Raw genomic sequence first — 17670 nt, 5'->3', positions numbered from 1 at the left:
GTGGTGCACAGTGCTAGAGTTCTCGATACCATAACCTACAACATAACCTACAACGCTACTACGCTAGTGAGCTTGCACCAGAAAATGTGGTGCACATTTAAGAAATGAAGATGCGCTTGAGGTATCGAAAAGTATAATGCATGCGCATAAAAGACGACAGTGATCACCACGCTATCTTACGGTGCATAACCATTAACATTTACCCAGTAATCTATGCATCATCTTTCATTGCAAATTGGGTTTTCCGTGGCACGTAACCCTTAAGAAAAAGAACTGAGCAGTTGCACCAGTAACTGATGAAGTTGAATCAGTAACTTGTGATGTTCTATCAGTGACTGAATACGAGAGTCAGTTACTGGTAATGCTTTTCAGTTGACGTCCAGTTTTAATAATCAGTTTCTACAATACTGGTTAGACACTGAGTGTTGTCATCAGTAACTGATGACTGGACCTCAGTTTTTTTTAACGGTTTGTCAGATACTGATTATATTCTTCAGTTGACACCCAGTTTTAATAATCAGTTTCTACATTACTCTAAAAACTGGTTAGACACTGAGTGTTGCCATTAGTAACTGATGACTGGTCCTCAGTTTTTTTAACGGTTTGTCAGATGCTGATTATGTTCTTCAGTTGACGCCCAGTTTTAATAATCAGTTTCTATATTAATCTAAAAAACTGGTTAGACACTGAGTGTTGCCATCAGTAACTAATGACTGGTCCTAAGTTTTTTTTAACGGTTTGTCAGATACTGATTATGTTCTTCAGGCAAGTTTATAGAACTGGTGAAAGTTCAATTGATTCAATTGATCAACCGAACAACATGGAAGTTCTATCAGTTACTGATCAATATAAAACTGAATAAAACTGGACCAATATTGACCAGTTCTTTTAACAGTAACTGGTACAACTGTTCCTTTTATCAGTAACTTGTTTCAATATACTGATCGTGCTGTCATCAGTTACAATAATCAGTTATCCACCAGTTAGTGCCCAGTTTTTTTAATCAGTAACTGGTATAACTGTTTCTTTTATCAGTAACTTGTTTCAATAAACTGATCGTGCTGTCATCAGTTTCAATAATCAGTTATCCACCAGTTAGTGCCCAGTTTTTTTTATCAGTTTTGACTGCATTTTTTCTTAAGGGAAGGCAGTTGGCTCACGATCCAGAGGTCCCGAGTTCGAATCCCACCAAGGTAAGTGTATTTTTTCAAATACAGAAAAATAGAGAAATATTTATAATCATAGACTGCATCTTAAGAAACAAATTTAGTTAAAAAATAGTAATAAAATTTCAAAATAAATAATTTTTTTTATGTCGGGTAAATATGGTTCTTTACTAGACAGTTTGGTAAACATATCTAAACATTTCTGTAATTCTAATCAGACAATGCGCTTACCAGATAGTTTGGTATTATTAACTAGATGTCTTGTTACACGATTATTCACTATACTGTTTGGTAAACCGATTCTGAATTCTGGATAGCGTCACCAGAAATTTCTCTCAGTGTAGGATTAGTTTTTTTTCCATATAGCATATACATTAAATTATTAAAGATATTATTAAAGATTATCGATATCCAGTAAATTTATGTGACTCTATCAATAAAGCTCCACATGAGATAATTGAAAAGACTCGGCATTATTGTCTATATTAATTTTTTGACTGTCGACAAAAATATCTGAACAATTACCTTATAGTGCGGTGCACAATTCATGATTCAATATTATACAAATAATGAATCATGAATTTATAAATAAGCATGCATATTTACAACATAATATTATATTGCGAAACGAATTTTTTTCTATAATTATAATTCTCTCTCTTGTATAAATAATCGAACACAGCAATAAATATACATGTTTATGTCCTAAATAAATATACTATGATCTGTCGTCACAATTATATCACGATGTAGCAATTATATCACGATGATCAAAATCGATCGATCAGCTGCTAGTAGCACCGTATCTTATATCAGAAATTGGAATCGTATATTTCTTTTGATGACAATGATATTTCTCAAACGTAAATTTGCCAATTTTGACTTTGCACCATAATATTTCCATCCACAGGATACGTGAAGGAAAAACAAATATTTCTTTTGTTATATATAATTTAAACGCAAGCTATCGACCAAATACCAAAGCTTGTTAAGAATTTGATCGGTCTAGCCTTTACTGATATCCAATAATCTCTTGACTACAGAGCTCATGTATTTATAGATTATAGGTACATGGTCCGCTTTGCCATTACATTATTGCGTATATATTTAACTCGAAACACGACAGTATCTCTTGAGTAAGCAGATATTTAGATTGTATATCTATTCGCAATTGATTTAGTTGGAAGTAGCTTAAATTATCGTATCTCAATAACACGCATTGACCGATTAAATTTCTAAAAAAAACCTTGATAATTGCAATTAGGATTATATAAAAAACCGTTTTTATTCTTAATTTATGCACAAAGATATTATAACGCAAGTCTGAATAGGCAAATTTTTATTTAATCTTTTCATTACGGTGCGCGGTGAAATTAGGCAGACAAAAATTAACTGTAGACTCACTGTAGAAAGGGAAACTAATCGCAACAGTGCCAAAGCAGAATGTAAGTTTTTTATTCACTCATTATAGGTATTTTATGCTATTAGCAATAATTAAATAATAGATACTAAATTATTAATTATGCCCAAAACTTGTTATGTGATTATGAAATGTCGTTTTAGCTAATTGACGAATTAGTAAGTAAGTGAATTTTAACTGTAAGATCCCTCAAAGCACTTAAAGCACTTTACATCAATAATTAAATAATTATATATAGTTTATGTAATAAAAGAGAATGAATACAATAATGATTGGTGATGATTAGCATTCCCATCGTCACTTTTCTTTTTATTTGAAACCGAATAAATTTTATTTTGCATGCTTTTTACGCGTACTATTTACTTTGTCGTTCTTTTCTACAGAACACATATACGTGGGTAGTCTGAAAAGTTTTGAGCCTCAAACATTATTTTTTCGGTCAAATTTGGTCAAATTTTTCAACATAGTCTCCTTTTAAGTCGATGTTAGGCTCAAAACTTTTCAGACTACCCTCGTATGTATACTGTGTTGTAACATAGTTTACATCACAGTTTCTCGACACGTAAATGTCTCTTAAAAGTACAATGAGCAAACATTCAAGAGCCGAAAAACTTGTTCGAAACTCTATCACGAGATCCAGGCTTTTTCGAAAAAATATACTTTTGTTTATTGATTAATTAGCTCCTGCTTGCGATTGTTAATCAGCATTTTGATATATATACATATACATATATATATATATATATTTATTTATTTATTTATTTGATCCTTACGGTTTTAAATGGACTTCCGTACAATATAGTGTTTTACATTTCTCTCTTTTGCACATTTATACATTACATTATAAATATATATGAATATATATATATATATATATATATATATATATATTCATATAATATATATAGATTATTATTTAAGTATTTGCTATATCCTATATTTAAATATATACAGACTTTTCAACTAAAAGCTCAAAAACAAAAGACAAAACTTAATTCATACATAAAACTCAAAAAACAAAACTTAAAAATTCAAAACTTAAAACTTATAAATTCGAAACCTGGAACTCAAAAACTCAAGCTTCATAATTTTTATCTAAACTGTATTTTTATATCTACTTTCTTTATAATTTCCTAGAGAGATTTTTCAAATTATCTTATATCTTGTAAATGTCTTCTCTTCTGCTTTTTCTCCTTCCCTCTTCTCGTTACTTGCCCTTCTCGTCTTTCATTCTTTATCCTTTATTTTTTGTTTTCTTTTTCCCTTTCTTCCTTTTTCTTGTTATTTTCGTTACTAATTTCTTCATAATTTCTAATTTCTGCTCTTTGTCTCTAAAAATTTCCTTTAATATGTCGCCTTGTTTTGTTATCTCGCATTCTTCCGAAACATGTCGCCTTGTCTCTTCACTCTCCCCACATATTCTACATCTCTTCAATTCTTCTCTCCAGAATTGACTACCTCTTGCTTCCGCATTTCTGCACCTAAATCTTGCAATCATCTCGTATCTTTAGTCTTCTTCTTGTCTTCCAGATATTATGAAACCCCTTTTCTTATTAACTTCTTGTAGTAATTGTTATATCATGACTCCTCTATTTTCTTTCTTCTTTCTCTTTTTCCTATATTTCTCTTACTGTCTTTTGTATCATCTCTTCTACTCCTTCTCTACTTTTTTCTAACTCTTCTTTTGTTAAATTTATTCTTTCCGACTCTCTTTCTTCCTTCCCTTGTTCCTTCTTCTTTCCTTGTTCTCTCCCTTCTTAGATCTTTTATGCATTCTTTTATCATCATTTTATCCGATTTACTTTCTTCTTCCTCAAATTTTATTGCTCTTCTTATGACCTGTATCCTTAATTTTACTAATTTACTTTCTTCCACTACGATATAATTCGGTGCCCCTTATCTAACTCCAGTATCTATTTCATATATTTCCTCATTATTCTGTCTAGCTTTTCTTTGTTGTACCATTCCTATATTTCTGCCCCATCCGGCACACTTCCTAACACATCAAACATGCTCATTCTCTTCCTAAAGTTGTCTTTAAACAATCTCTCTCCTATGCTCTATGTTGATTTCATTGCAATTATCGCTTTCTTTATGTGTGATTCCGCTTCTCGTCCATTCTTCTATTTTGAAATATAATTTTCACAATACACGAAATATGTTATTAATCAAACTTTATCTCTAATTGACAAAAAAAAATTTAAATTTAACACATGGTTTAAAATTATATTTCGTATTTACTTTATATTTGCATTGCTGTATTCTTTTATAAATAAATATAATAAAATAATAGACTTTCTCTTCTTGGAGCAAATTTGTGTAGTAAAGTTCAATCATAGATAGAATTCCATTAGCCTCAAGCTTATTTTATTTGTAATACCGTCGACACGATGTGATGTAACATAATGATTCTTTACCTGGCTTTTGTAGTTTTCTCATGTGCTATCCTTTTCCATGTTTTTACTTATCCGATTGTCGAGAAGATCTTTTCTTTCCTGATCCGGTTTTTATTCCTTAATAAAACATTCCTTGGCACTCATTGAAGAATCGTGAATACAATGATAATCAATTATCTTAAAATAACAAACAGCAAAAATCGGCATTAAGGATTTAAATATAATAGAAATCGAAAAATAAAATTTTACAATATCATATACAATTTTTATTTAAGAGAACATAATGTTTATTTTTTGTTGAAAGATGAAAGATGAAAAAAAAATTGAAACAATAAAACAATAATGGCAATCCTAAATAATGGCTGTAGCTTGTATGCATCTACATAGTGGCTAAGGCCCAGTTTCACAAGTGTCGGTTAACTTTTAATCTTAGATTAACTCACTCTTTGTCTCTTTCTAAGGGGAACGTTAGAAGGAGACAAAGAGTGAGTTAATCTAAGGTTAAAAATTAACCGACACTTGTGAAACTGGCCCTAAATCTCATTGTCAGTAAATTATCGGAAACGAAGAAAATAAACAAAACTGCCATTTTCTTATCTTTACATTTATTATTTTTTATTTGGACAAGATTTTAAAAAATTTATTTTTTGCAAAACAAGTATTTGCAAAACAATGAATTTGGAAATTGCTTTCTTTTAATTTTCTTATTTTTATTATTTAAGAAAAAAATGAAAATTTAAAGAGACTCCCATAACCTCCATAAACTATAATGTAAAAAATTATCATATTGGAATTACATATTGGAATATTATAAAAATGTTATTTAAAAAATATTACTTTAAAATTTCAGATAAGATAAATCGCGTTTAAGTTGTGGTAGATATTTAAAAAAAAATTGTTTTAAGAAAATTACATTTTAGGACATAAATTTATAATTTTGTAATTTTGGCATGCTTACAGTTAATAGTCTATATTAATAATTAGCTCCTTATAATATATTTATAATATAGCTCAATCTTTCTCATTAGCTTTTGAGACGTCAGAAGCCAATCTTTCGGTCTTACGAGCAATTTTCTCTGATCATTATATTTGATGCTGAGGAAGTGTAACGCGTTGGTCATCTTCAAAATAAAATTTATATGAATTTTTATCAATGACAATGCTTAGAATTTACGTTATTTTTGCAGTTTGTTAGGACGACTAAATTTTTCGAATCTTTTCCATCGACATAACTACATTTTATTTTGATAAGATTATGCTCACACACACACACACACACACAAAACACAATATATGTCGACATATATTTTATACGCGAACTTGCACAATATATGTTACGTCATGGCGTGTATCTACACGCCATGACGAAATTGAATTACTATAGTGAAACTGAACTATTGCGAAACTAAACTGAACAATTTTGAATTACCCCTACTATTGAATAGGCACTTTGAAAGCGAGGTGACAAATACATACACCACACATAATTTGATATTAGTGTAAAAAACGTACGTTAGTACATACGTACTAGTTTCTAGTTACACGAGATGATGTGCGTCGACATCCATTGCGCCGTGTTAAAATAGGCCGAATGCACAGATGTGTGTAGTAGTATTATAGTACACTGTTAAATTCATAGGGTTAAATTCAACTCAATTTTGAGTAATTTTTAACTATTCCATAGGTCGCCACTGCTCCTACTCAATATGTAGTTAATTTAACTAAAACAATGTTAATTTGACTAAACCAATGGAGTTAAAATAATCCTATTTTGTTTCAAACTAATAAATTTTGACGCACATGGTAGTTAAAAATAACAAAATAAATTTAACTCATGGTATTGGTTTAAATTTCATCCTCTAACCTTTAACAGTGTAGTATTATAAATATTTCGAATTTTGATTTGAAAATAATTTTATGTTATTTTTGTGACTTCAAATTGATGAAAAATAAAAACATTTATTCTCATTTATTTACATACTATATATAATAATACATATTTCTTTATGTCTCTGGCGATTGTTAATATTTAAATTCATGTTATGATGGATCAGTCGGTATCAAATTCTATCAAACCACGCTATTACTTGATTTATATTGAAGTAAGACTAGATTTTGTCAATATATTTACGGCATTCTATTATTGATGATAAAGAATATCGAATTCGATTAAACTGTGACGAGTTTCCATTTAATGAAAAATAGCCAATGCGATATACGGATTTCCTCTCTGATTTTACTCCGTGATGCTTTTATATGCAAACTTGCATCATAATTGAACGCGATTGGATTTATATTATGCTCAGCGCAATATAAATCTGTAGTCTCATCTCTCAAAAGAAATAAGACTTTTATGTCATCTTTTTTCTAATATTCGAATTTCTTTTCCTATACCGCAATTGATTTGTACAATTGATTCAATTGCAAAATTTCTTCAATTACATGATGGTTTATTTGGCGGTTTAACAGCGGTATTCCGAAATAATAGATATGTTCTTGTTGATCCACTCATCCTCTTATGTCCTCGTTCGATCATCTTTCTCATTCGGTTATGATATGTCTTAGTCTTCCTTTTCTCTCTCTCTTCTTCCTTTGATAGTTTCATTCTTGTCGCTCGTTCGCACGTTTACTCGCGAAACGACGAACACCTGGTGCACGCACCTGAGTCCTTAAGGCCGTTCAACTCGTACAGCACGGGCGCGTGCTTCGTTCGTTCCTTTTCGTTCGGATCTGCTCGTGTAAATATGACCATAGCCACATAAACTTGCATTCAAAATTTCGACGAACCGTTGCACTTAACGACTAAGTGATAGATAAAACAACGAAAGAGAGTGAGGAAAAAATAAGAATTTATTGATGCGAGTGCGTGCAAATGCAAGACACGCGTGATTTTGTTGTATAGCTGCTATATTGTAATAGGATTTTGATTTAAAAAAGAAAAAAAATTGCCACAATTCCTTTCTTTATTATGCAATGATAGTTTTTAACAATGTAAGTGTTAATAAAATGTATGTGATTACTTGATATTATCAATGTTTGATAAAGAATGAAAGAATGAACAAGATCGATGTTTTAAATTAATGAGTCTTTCACGAGTAAATATTCACATCGCGACAAGTCATGCGGTATATACATTATATCACGTCAAAAAGCAATACTGAAGTCTTTTCATCTATGATTTCAAAGAACTTAAATGGAGCTCTGTTCATTCAGTTTGGAACAAATATAATTTAATCGTAGAATATTTATCCAGCGCATATCGATCGTAAGGCCAATCCACGACGGCGACGTCGCGGACGAATAAGTGGATGCATAGATGGATGGACGAAGGGATTCTTACGCCAGTGGGTTGTGTCGATCCATGTTGTCAGACCGGATTCCTGACTGCCAAGGTCACTTCGCCATCGCAGCACTACCACCTGCAGCACGAATAATCGTATTATATCGTCTTTTTTCTCTTCTTTCATATTTCCTCTCTTTTTTTGCTCAGGTACTCCCTAATTAGTTCCAATAATATGTAATTTTTACCCTTCAGAATCTTAGTTTAAACTCGGACGGTCTGCAAAGTGAAATATTCATAGTATTCTAATGATTAATGATACAATTGCTAATGCAGTTCTCTAAATCTGTACCTTAGAGGTAAAGAATCGTATCTCCATTATTAAAAATTTAGATAAACATAATTTAAAGTTTGTTATTTCTATGAAAATTTCTAATTCGACTTTTTCTAAACATTGTATCTTAGGAACTATAGTGATAATATAGTAATAATGGATATAAGACCGTTTATCATATTATACAATTTAAACTTCTGGTATATTGGAAAAAGTAAATTAACTCTAATTTTGACAGAAACTGAAGATACGATTCCTTACCCCTAAGGTACAGAAATATAATTGTCAAATAGCCACCAATAAATAAATAGAAAATTGTTATGTATAATTAATATTGATATAATATATCGATTATAAATATCGACGTATACAATAATCACATAATTTTCGCGATATGAGACTGCATGTATGAGATCTAAAACCGACGAAATGTTTGTCGCGTAATGAGATTTCGAACAGTGAGTGTAAGAATCTCGACGTACTGTACAATATAATCACAAATCTACATTATACGTTGCAAATTAAAACTGCGGTGTACCGTAGAGATATGTGATTAAATTTAAACATTAAGTAATATTGATTTACTTTTGTACGAGCTTTTATTTAAACTTCTTATCAATTTTATGCAATCAAAATCATTATCTTATCTATAGATATTGATATCTATCAGACAGCTTATCGAGCGAACATGAAAGCATGAAACGAGTAGGTCAAATAGTAATAGTAGTAATAAGATCAAACATATACGAAAATCTAACAATGTAATATGCATTGTAAGTTACCATGTGATATGCATTCAGATTACTAAGGATTATTTCATAACACAAAAAGTCTCTTAAAAAATTCTATAAATTCGTACCGATCTGATTCATATAATTAAGATTGATTTGTAAACATCTGCGGTATCATTATAAGAATGATTTGGCGGCGTGACTCGGCTTCCGCACGGTTTGACTTGGCACAGAGACGCGGCGTGGCGTGGTATAGCGTAGTGTGGCGTGGCGTGGCGCGGTATGGCACGGCGCGGCGTAGCGTGGCGTGGTGTGGCGTAGAGCGGCGCGACGCGGCACGGCGGGGCGGGGCGGGGCGGGCCAGCAAAACAAGCGAATAAAGCGTAATGGGGAAGTGAGTTCGTTCCTATTCGAAACTTTCGCAGCAAACTCGGTAGCACGGCAGTCGAATACAATGGCCGTGCAGAACTTTCCGCGAAACTAAACAAGTTTATTTAACTTACCACCCTGCACCCCTGTAACACCCATCTGGGGGTAGCACCCTGAGCCACTCTCACGAACCACCCTCCTCCTTATACAGTCAGACTCGAATTCCCCACTGCGTCTCTTCTTCTTCTCCTCCATCTCCGACGTTTTCCTCGTCTCTCACTCTCTTCTCTTCTCTCATCCAACTCGTACGGTCCCGCCCATCTACCTGCAATAACGGCAAGTTTTCCGAAAGTTTCCGACAGATTAACGACTATTGGAATTGTTGAAGTTATGGGAGAAGGAACGAGGCAGACAGAGAAGAAAAGGCGGAGAAATGAGAAGCAGCGGGTATGACGGAAGGGGTAGTGGTACGGCAGTAGGGATTGAATACCGGAGTTTCCATCGATGTTACCGTGCTGCTTCTATTGGTGGTCAGGAAGGAGCGAGGAAGAGCACGGAGTATGATATAGCGCAGTCAATATCCGAGAAGATTGGATCCGATCTTTGAAGAGATGACCGTATCGTCGCGCCATATCACTTCTCTTTGCCACATCTTGAGCAGTTGACTGACCATAACATATGTTGGCATAAAGCTAAAGTTAAAGCCGGGCTCTCGTTAAACGAAATCTGAAACGATCAGAGTTAACAGTTTACACGAGATATCTTCTCAGAGCGTCGTATGCACGAAATTGAATCTCTTGGAGTTGCAGAATTTGTATCTATTATCTTACTAATCTATGAAGCTGATGAGGCCAGCTCGTGGCTTAATGCGAATTTACATGCGCGCTCGCGTATGTGTATTGACATGGTCTACTTACGCTTTCTCACTCCTAGCTGCGAATCACGCTCTAATAATCCCGCAAATAGTAGAACGATCACAACGATACTGGCGATCGTGAAAAATCTGGCGGCGCGATATTCGTACGTATGGTACGATATGTAATATGCTCGTGCACTTTCATAGCATTATGCAATTACTAATGATTACACAATTCGATGCTTATCGCTAGATAGAGATCCTACGAATTAATTAGAAGCATAAATAAGTAAATGCCTGTCAGACAGAACTTCGTTATTTCTTATCCGTTAGAATATGACGAAACATGACGACATGCTCTTATATTAAATTTTTGCAAATTAATCAATTAATCGCTGTATGAGAGGCAATTCATTGTGTAGTATATAAGTAATAATGAAGCGCTAATTGTAAGTGTTTTTAATTTTAAGCCCATCTATATTACCCAGTAGGTAAATGGTACTTTTGAAAAAATATACTTGAAAAAATGTATATATATCATCTATTAACTACTAAACTTACATACAATATACCTATATGACACAAAGATAATAGTTGTATTTATTCTAGATTCTTATCACGAAAACACGATACAGCAAAGAGCGAATGTAAGATGCAAAATTCTGTTTGTAACTCTGGTATGATACTTTCAATATATTTTAAAACAAGCATATCACGATATTAAATGAAAGCTTACTGAACGTAAAAAAATTGCGTTTCCAGCAGTCTTGAATTAAGATAATGCTGATTTTTTTTTGTAAATCGATTATCCTCCGAATATTCGTTTTACGTAAAAAAAAAACTACTAACAAAGACTTATATTTAAAGCTTTTGAAATATTTGTGAAATACGTTGTGAGAATTAAAGTCGAATACAACATTGTCGATATAGTTGTTTTTTCTTGCGCAACAATGTGCCTGTTCATCGGATTCTCGCAGTTTCTCAGTTTGGAAACAAATTATACTCGATCATCCCGCGTATTTACCTGACTCCATGTGACTATTACCTATATTCTTCAAACTGAAATTGTCTGAAAGCAAACTGTTGTAATGACATTAAAGACATCTAACATACCATAATACATATCCTGGAAGTACTCTCTCTCGAAAATGTGCGTCAGAAAATCATCGTCGTAGATCGTGCTAAGTGCTGTATTGAAGTTATATAGATTTATTTTGAATAAAATAAACATAAAAATGATAAAATGGACTGATCAAATAAATATGTTATATCCATATGTGCATTGTATTTTTTTAAAGTAAATTTTGTCTGGTTAAAAAATTAATGATTAATTATTAATTGGTCTTTATGAACAATTAAGTTATAAGTTGCATGTGAAACAGAATGAAATATATATTTAGGAACGCGAATAGGAGAGTATAATTAGAAACCTGGCGAGTCATCGTAAACGGTCATTGTTATCGCGGTTATATAAGGAGGTGCTTACCAGAATTGAAGAGCTATTCGAACAAAACTGCGCTTTGTAAACCTGTCCTTTGTAAAAGCTTTGTTGCAGGTCTACTATTAATCGATAATCAAATATAAATAAATCCATTTAATATTAACTCATTTGTTTGTTCTATTTTAAAAAATTTATAAATCATATTACATATTATTTAAACAATCGAGATTAGAGATTCATCACCGATGTATTTTTTATTTATGTTATGTCGTCTATTGTATGTTCTTCATACAAAACTTCCTTCTATCTCCTATCTCTCTTTTTCTCCATCTATTTTTGTACTTTATTCTACTTTAATTTTAAGTTCCATAATATTCATTACTCGTTTTCAATACCAGATCTTTTTTTCTTAATTATTATTATTCAAAACCAGGCATTTTTTCCCTAATTTATTACAAATATTTTAAATAGTTATATACCTCCTCTTTTATCTTTTTAAAGACTGTGGCATCTTTGATTGTTTCTCACAAGTACCTATAAGTTCTGGGACGGTGGGCGGAAGAAGGTGATGACATTACCAGTCTTAATACTTATTCATTATCATTGTCAGAACTGTCAGAAAATGATATAAAAATATCTTCAATATGCTTTGATGGTGGCTTGATTCTTGCGTTTGAGTGTTTTTTTTCTTTCGGCCAAAAAGTGCAAACCAGCCGCAGATCTGACTTATTGTTAGCCGAACAAACCAATAAATTTGTTCGTTACCGTCATCACCGCGGGAAAGTGCCCTGGGCGCTAAGAAGTCTGAACGATAATATATAAAATATATTATTATTTCATATAAAATATATTATTATTTCATATAAAATTAATGATATTATAATATTTAAGTTAAATAATGTAAAGTTTTTACTGTTAGCTGATATTATACACTAGGAAAAATGTTTTGTTGTACAAACCAAAATTTTGTTCTAACAACAAAAAAATTTGGTTAAAATATGCCCAACAAAACTGTTTAGTTGCTGTAAACAAATATCTGTGTTACTTATGTTTTGTTGTTACCACGTAATACTTTTGTTATAGCAACCAAAAATATTTCGTTGCTGTTAAAAAACGACTTAACTAAACAGTTATTTAAGACGTTTTCTCACTCCGCTACGCGGCGCATCGCCGGTATTTTTTTCGTAAGGAAGATTCGACATCGACCCTTATATCTAGGGCAGCTCAGCGGGTCTTCTCCAGCATTCAAGCTTGTCAGTTAGAGCGTGCTCACTCCTGACAACCTACCCCACATAGTATATACACATAATTTAAATATATAATGTTTATATATATTATGATTTATATATATATAAATTATAAAAAAATTAATATCTTTAAACAAAATATTTGATTTCAGTAATTAAAATTTTTGGTTGCAATAAAGCAATTTAAATTACTAAACGCTTTTGTTTTCCATAAACAAATTCATATAGTTAAAGATTTTTGGTTGCTACAACAAAAGTATTACGTTGTAATAACAAAACATAAGTAACACAGATAGCACCTAAACAGTTTTGTTGGGCATATTTTAACCAAATTTTTTTGTTGGAGACACTAAATTTTTTTTCCTAGTGTATATGGTATGCGAAATTTACACCCTAGAAAGTATCTTTCTCCACGTTTTTGAGACTTAAGAATATATTATTATTATTTCTGTCAACCTCTACAAATGCGTATAGAGGTCAAGTGTATGCGTTGATGGTCAAAAATCTCTTAATAAAATGGGCGAGGTTCTTTTAAGAAATTATTTCTATTTGAAAGTTAAGATTCAATTTGTTTCATAGCCAATCACTCTTATTTTACAAATAAATTGAACTGATATTGATAGGTAATGAATTGGTTGACAACTAAAAAGTCAGTACCCTTATTTACGTGTATTTTTTACAAGTGTTTCTCTCTTTTTCATTTTCCATTAATCTCTTTGTTTATGAATCGTAATTATCTTTTCTTACGCAAAATGTTTCCCTAGATAATTTTTTAAAAATCAAATTTTTAAATTAATTTCGACGACATTTATACAGGATGTTTCATAAGTAAGTACAAAAAAATTGAAGGAGATATTTCGCGGCTTATTTTAGAAAGAAAAAGTTCTATAAACATATGCCCTAAACTGTTTTGTTTTCAAAATACAGGGTGTTAAAGTTGTGAAAAAAATATGAAAATTTCGAAAATCTGGAAAACGTTTAAAGATATTTTATTCAAATTTGATATGCGTACATGTGGTAAAGAACCATTTTCTAGTATCGATGAAACATTTTTTAGATCCGTACCAGAGACGTGCGTTTTTGACACTTGTATTTTGAAAACGAAGCAGTTTAGGGCACATGTTTATATGACCTTTTCTTCCTAAAATAAGCCATGGAATATCCTTATTAACTTTTTGTATTTATTTAAAAAAAACCTTGTATATTATCCAGTTATACAGAGTGTTAAAAAAAAGTGTTACATAATTTGAGAGCAGGTAATATTCATCAAAACAAAAAGAAAATGTCCAGTAAACATGGGTTCTAAATCAAATACCTGTTAAGATATAGGCCAATTTTTATCGAATACCATAGGAGTTTTATGTAGTTTCCATTTATTATCACACATCTTTCAGCCCTACGTCTCAGAGAATCACGCACTCTTGCGAATACCCCTGGTTGCTCTCGGATTTGCTAACCCGCATTAAATACAATTTTTTTTCCACCCAATTCTGCACGCATTGTCCAACAATACCTAATCCAGACATTTAATGGACAATGGATTGGTCGGCGTAGTCCAATAGTTTGGCCTGCCCGCGATCCCCTGACCTTAATCCCTTAGATTTTTTGCTTTAGGGACACTTAAAGATCTATCTTGGTGTATTCAACACCCATCGATGACGTACAAACATTGCAGGAACGTGTATTTAATGCGTGTCAGCAAATCCGAGAGCAGCCAGGTGTATTCGCAAGAATGCGTGATTTTGTGAGACGTACGACTGAAGGATGTATGACAATGAATGGGAACCACATAGAACATCTCCTATAGCATACGATAAAGACTGGCATATCTTAACAGCCCATATCTTAACAGATATTTGATTAGAGGCCATGTTTACTGGACATTTTTTTCTTGTTTTGATAAATACTATCTGCTCTCAAAATATGTAACTTTTTTTAAACACCCGGTTTATGTACTCAATGTGCTTAAATATGTGTATATATATATACTTGGTTTGTGTGAAAAGTTTTTGTTTTATATACCCATAGTGTTTGTCAATAGCAAGAAAATCAATCATTTAGAGTTCTAATGAATAATGTATTGGTTGTTACTCAAGTTTGTCCTAGTTCGTATTAATTAAGAATATGTTTACATCGCGTGTGACTGCCAAATTATCATTTGTTGGCAAAAAAGAAATCGAGGAAAATATCTTGAATTAAAAATAATATTATTCAGCTAGGAATTATATAATGCTATAAAAGAAATTTTAAATTTAGAATTCTCTTTTCAGGCACTTAAATCATTACATAACATTTATCCAGTCACTTTTGTTGCAATTGGAAACTGAGGCATAATTACATTAATAATTTTTTATTCTATTCTTAAAAGAAGTTTCGTATCGAACAGAAACGAATCAGATGCGATATGTGAAAATACTCCGTAAAATCTCATTAAAACTTGTCGCGAGACTATTATGTGTTTTTTCGGACGCAGAATAGCGGAAAGAAGGGAAGTACGGATGATATATGTTGCGCAGTTTATGTAGCCACTAAGTATATGGCGCGGAATGGAATACATATATACGCTGTATATCTTCTTTATGGCAACCATTAACATATTTTTTACTGTACGTATTACCATACAATAGCGACGCAAATATTATAACTTATGGCCGTAAATTAAATGCATGTAAAGGTAGCCGAAAAAGACAATATACGCTAACTAATGAGAACAAACAGAGGAAAAAATTGATTATCATAAACGCATGATATTATTCGTAATATTGAATATCTCGACGAGTCATATACATGTATCTTAACGTTATTTGATGCTACAGCTATTGCGATATAAGCAACCGCTGCCAATTTATCTTATCTTCATTCTTATGATTTTAAATAAATATAGTGTTTTAAATAGGGTTGTGCGAGAGCAATATAAAACAAATGATACGAAATGTAAATATCGAGAAAAGGCAAAAGTCTTCATCGCTGTTCAAATCCTTGATATATTTTATATTCCGCTTGCTTTTTAAAATAATCCCGTTTGACTACTTTCACTTTACGATCACAATGAAAATCCGCGCGTTGTGCAAAGTATAGCACAGATTGCGAGGAGTCGAACAGGATGTGGCCCTGGATCTAATGTCGTTTCTTTTACGTTAACATGTTATATAACGTTAAATATTTTTGCTCAACTTCTGGAAATGTTATAAATTGCCCGAGGTAGTTGATCGATATAATTTGTAATTAAATTGCGCTATGTTTGCCGATTCTGAAAACAGATATTCGAAATAATTTTAAGTCTCCCGAGTTACTTTATAATAACACACTTTTATTAAGAATGACGGCAATAAATTAAATTTTATTTGGACACAAACGACTGTGCCTGATTTATTCGCTTCGACGGTTACCACAAATTGTATGATGATCGATCGAATAAGTAAACGAGTTGCAATGAACTTATTCGATGAAACGTGTAATTTAGTTTGTTCGAAAATCATTTTTACGAAAGCTCTATTCCAAATCAATCGATATTAAAATACCATAAATTTGTTGGGCATTGTTTTGAATTTGTCAACAAGTTTGTTGAAATCCGATTTCTTTATAACATGAAATATACACATAAAAAAATTAATAATATAAATTTTTTATTACATATGTAATAAAAAAAAGTATAAGATGTAACATGTATTATAATTGAAAAATATTATTTTTTATAAACGAGTATAAACTATAGTTTTCACTCATTTCTCTTTTACCACAGCATTACTTTTTTATTACATAAGAATCTATTAAAATATGCATGCGAAATTTTCACGCATGCGAAGATTGCGGAATAGCATCTAACATTTTGTTACTCGTTTGAATTAATAAAGAAAACGCGGCATAAAAGGCTAATATGTTAAAACACTTATTTATTTACAATTATTACTTAATTAAGAAAGATTGTAATATTGATCATTAAATATGACCCAAAAATAACGATGAAATGACGATATTTCTAACGACAATATATCGTCACAAATATTACGTCATTTTACATCATTATTTAGTCCACTAACGTCAAATGACGAAAAATGTCCTTAATTATTTTACGACGTTATAATGACGACATCTTGCTAATTAAGTTGTTCAAATTTTCAGTTTTTAAAAGGAACTTTGTTGTGTCGATTACGTTAAAAAGATATTTATGATTAATATAGTATCTATTGGCGTCAAAATTTCAATTTACATAGGCCATTAAATATCTACTAAATATTTTTTTATTATATTATTCAAATTTGCAGCTTTTTCAGATTGCTGAATACTAATCTGATAATTATTAACACAATTAAAAGAATAGGTCCTTAATATCCTACGTAAGTCGCAACTTTGACGCAATAGACCCTATATTAATCATAAATATCTTTTTAACTATAATCGACACAATAAATTCTTTTCAAGAACTAAAA

The 17670-nt window shown here is 31.7% G+C and overlaps 2 long non-coding RNA genes across 6 annotated transcripts in view; one reads left to right on the top strand and one right to left on the bottom strand.

Moving 5' to 3' along the window:
- Positions 1-9176, top strand: part of LOC139782015 (uncharacterized) — a 46995-nt gene extending 37819 nt beyond the window's left edge. For 2 of the 3 annotated variants that reach the window (XR_011720767.1, XR_011720765.1), the window contains one exon: positions 8236-9176. This is a non-coding gene — a long non-coding RNA (uncharacterized lncRNA). Of the gene's footprint in view, positions 1-8222 lie in introns of all 3 variants that reach the window. The other variant, XR_011720764.1, reaches the window with a different exon arrangement.
- Positions 6937-10987, bottom strand: LOC139782014 (uncharacterized). Of its 3 annotated transcripts, XR_011720762.1 has the most exons (5): positions 10614-10987; positions 10208-10422; positions 9831-10021; positions 8323-8401; positions 6937-7712 (listed from the first exon to the last, which is right to left on the bottom strand). It is a non-coding gene; the product is annotated as an uncharacterized lncRNA (long non-coding RNA). The 3 variants fall into 3 exon arrangements; XR_011720763.1 differs by lacking the exon at positions 6937-7712 and having other exon boundaries at positions 7927-8401; positions 10187-10422; XR_011720761.1 differs by lacking the exon at positions 6937-7712 and having other exon boundaries at positions 7927-8401.
- Positions 10988-17670: the final 6683 nt, after the last annotated feature.

This window comes from Temnothorax nylanderi, unplaced genomic scaffold (genome assembly GCF_030848795.1).
Source record: "Temnothorax nylanderi isolate EJ_2023f unplaced genomic scaffold, tnyl_v1.0 TNYL_tig0381_pilon, whole genome shotgun sequence".
Taxonomy (NCBI): Eukaryota; Metazoa; Arthropoda; class Insecta; order Hymenoptera; family Formicidae; genus Temnothorax; species Temnothorax nylanderi.
The sequence above is the reverse complement of the archived record's forward strand: the minus strand, read 5'-3'. Positions and strand labels throughout refer to the sequence as shown.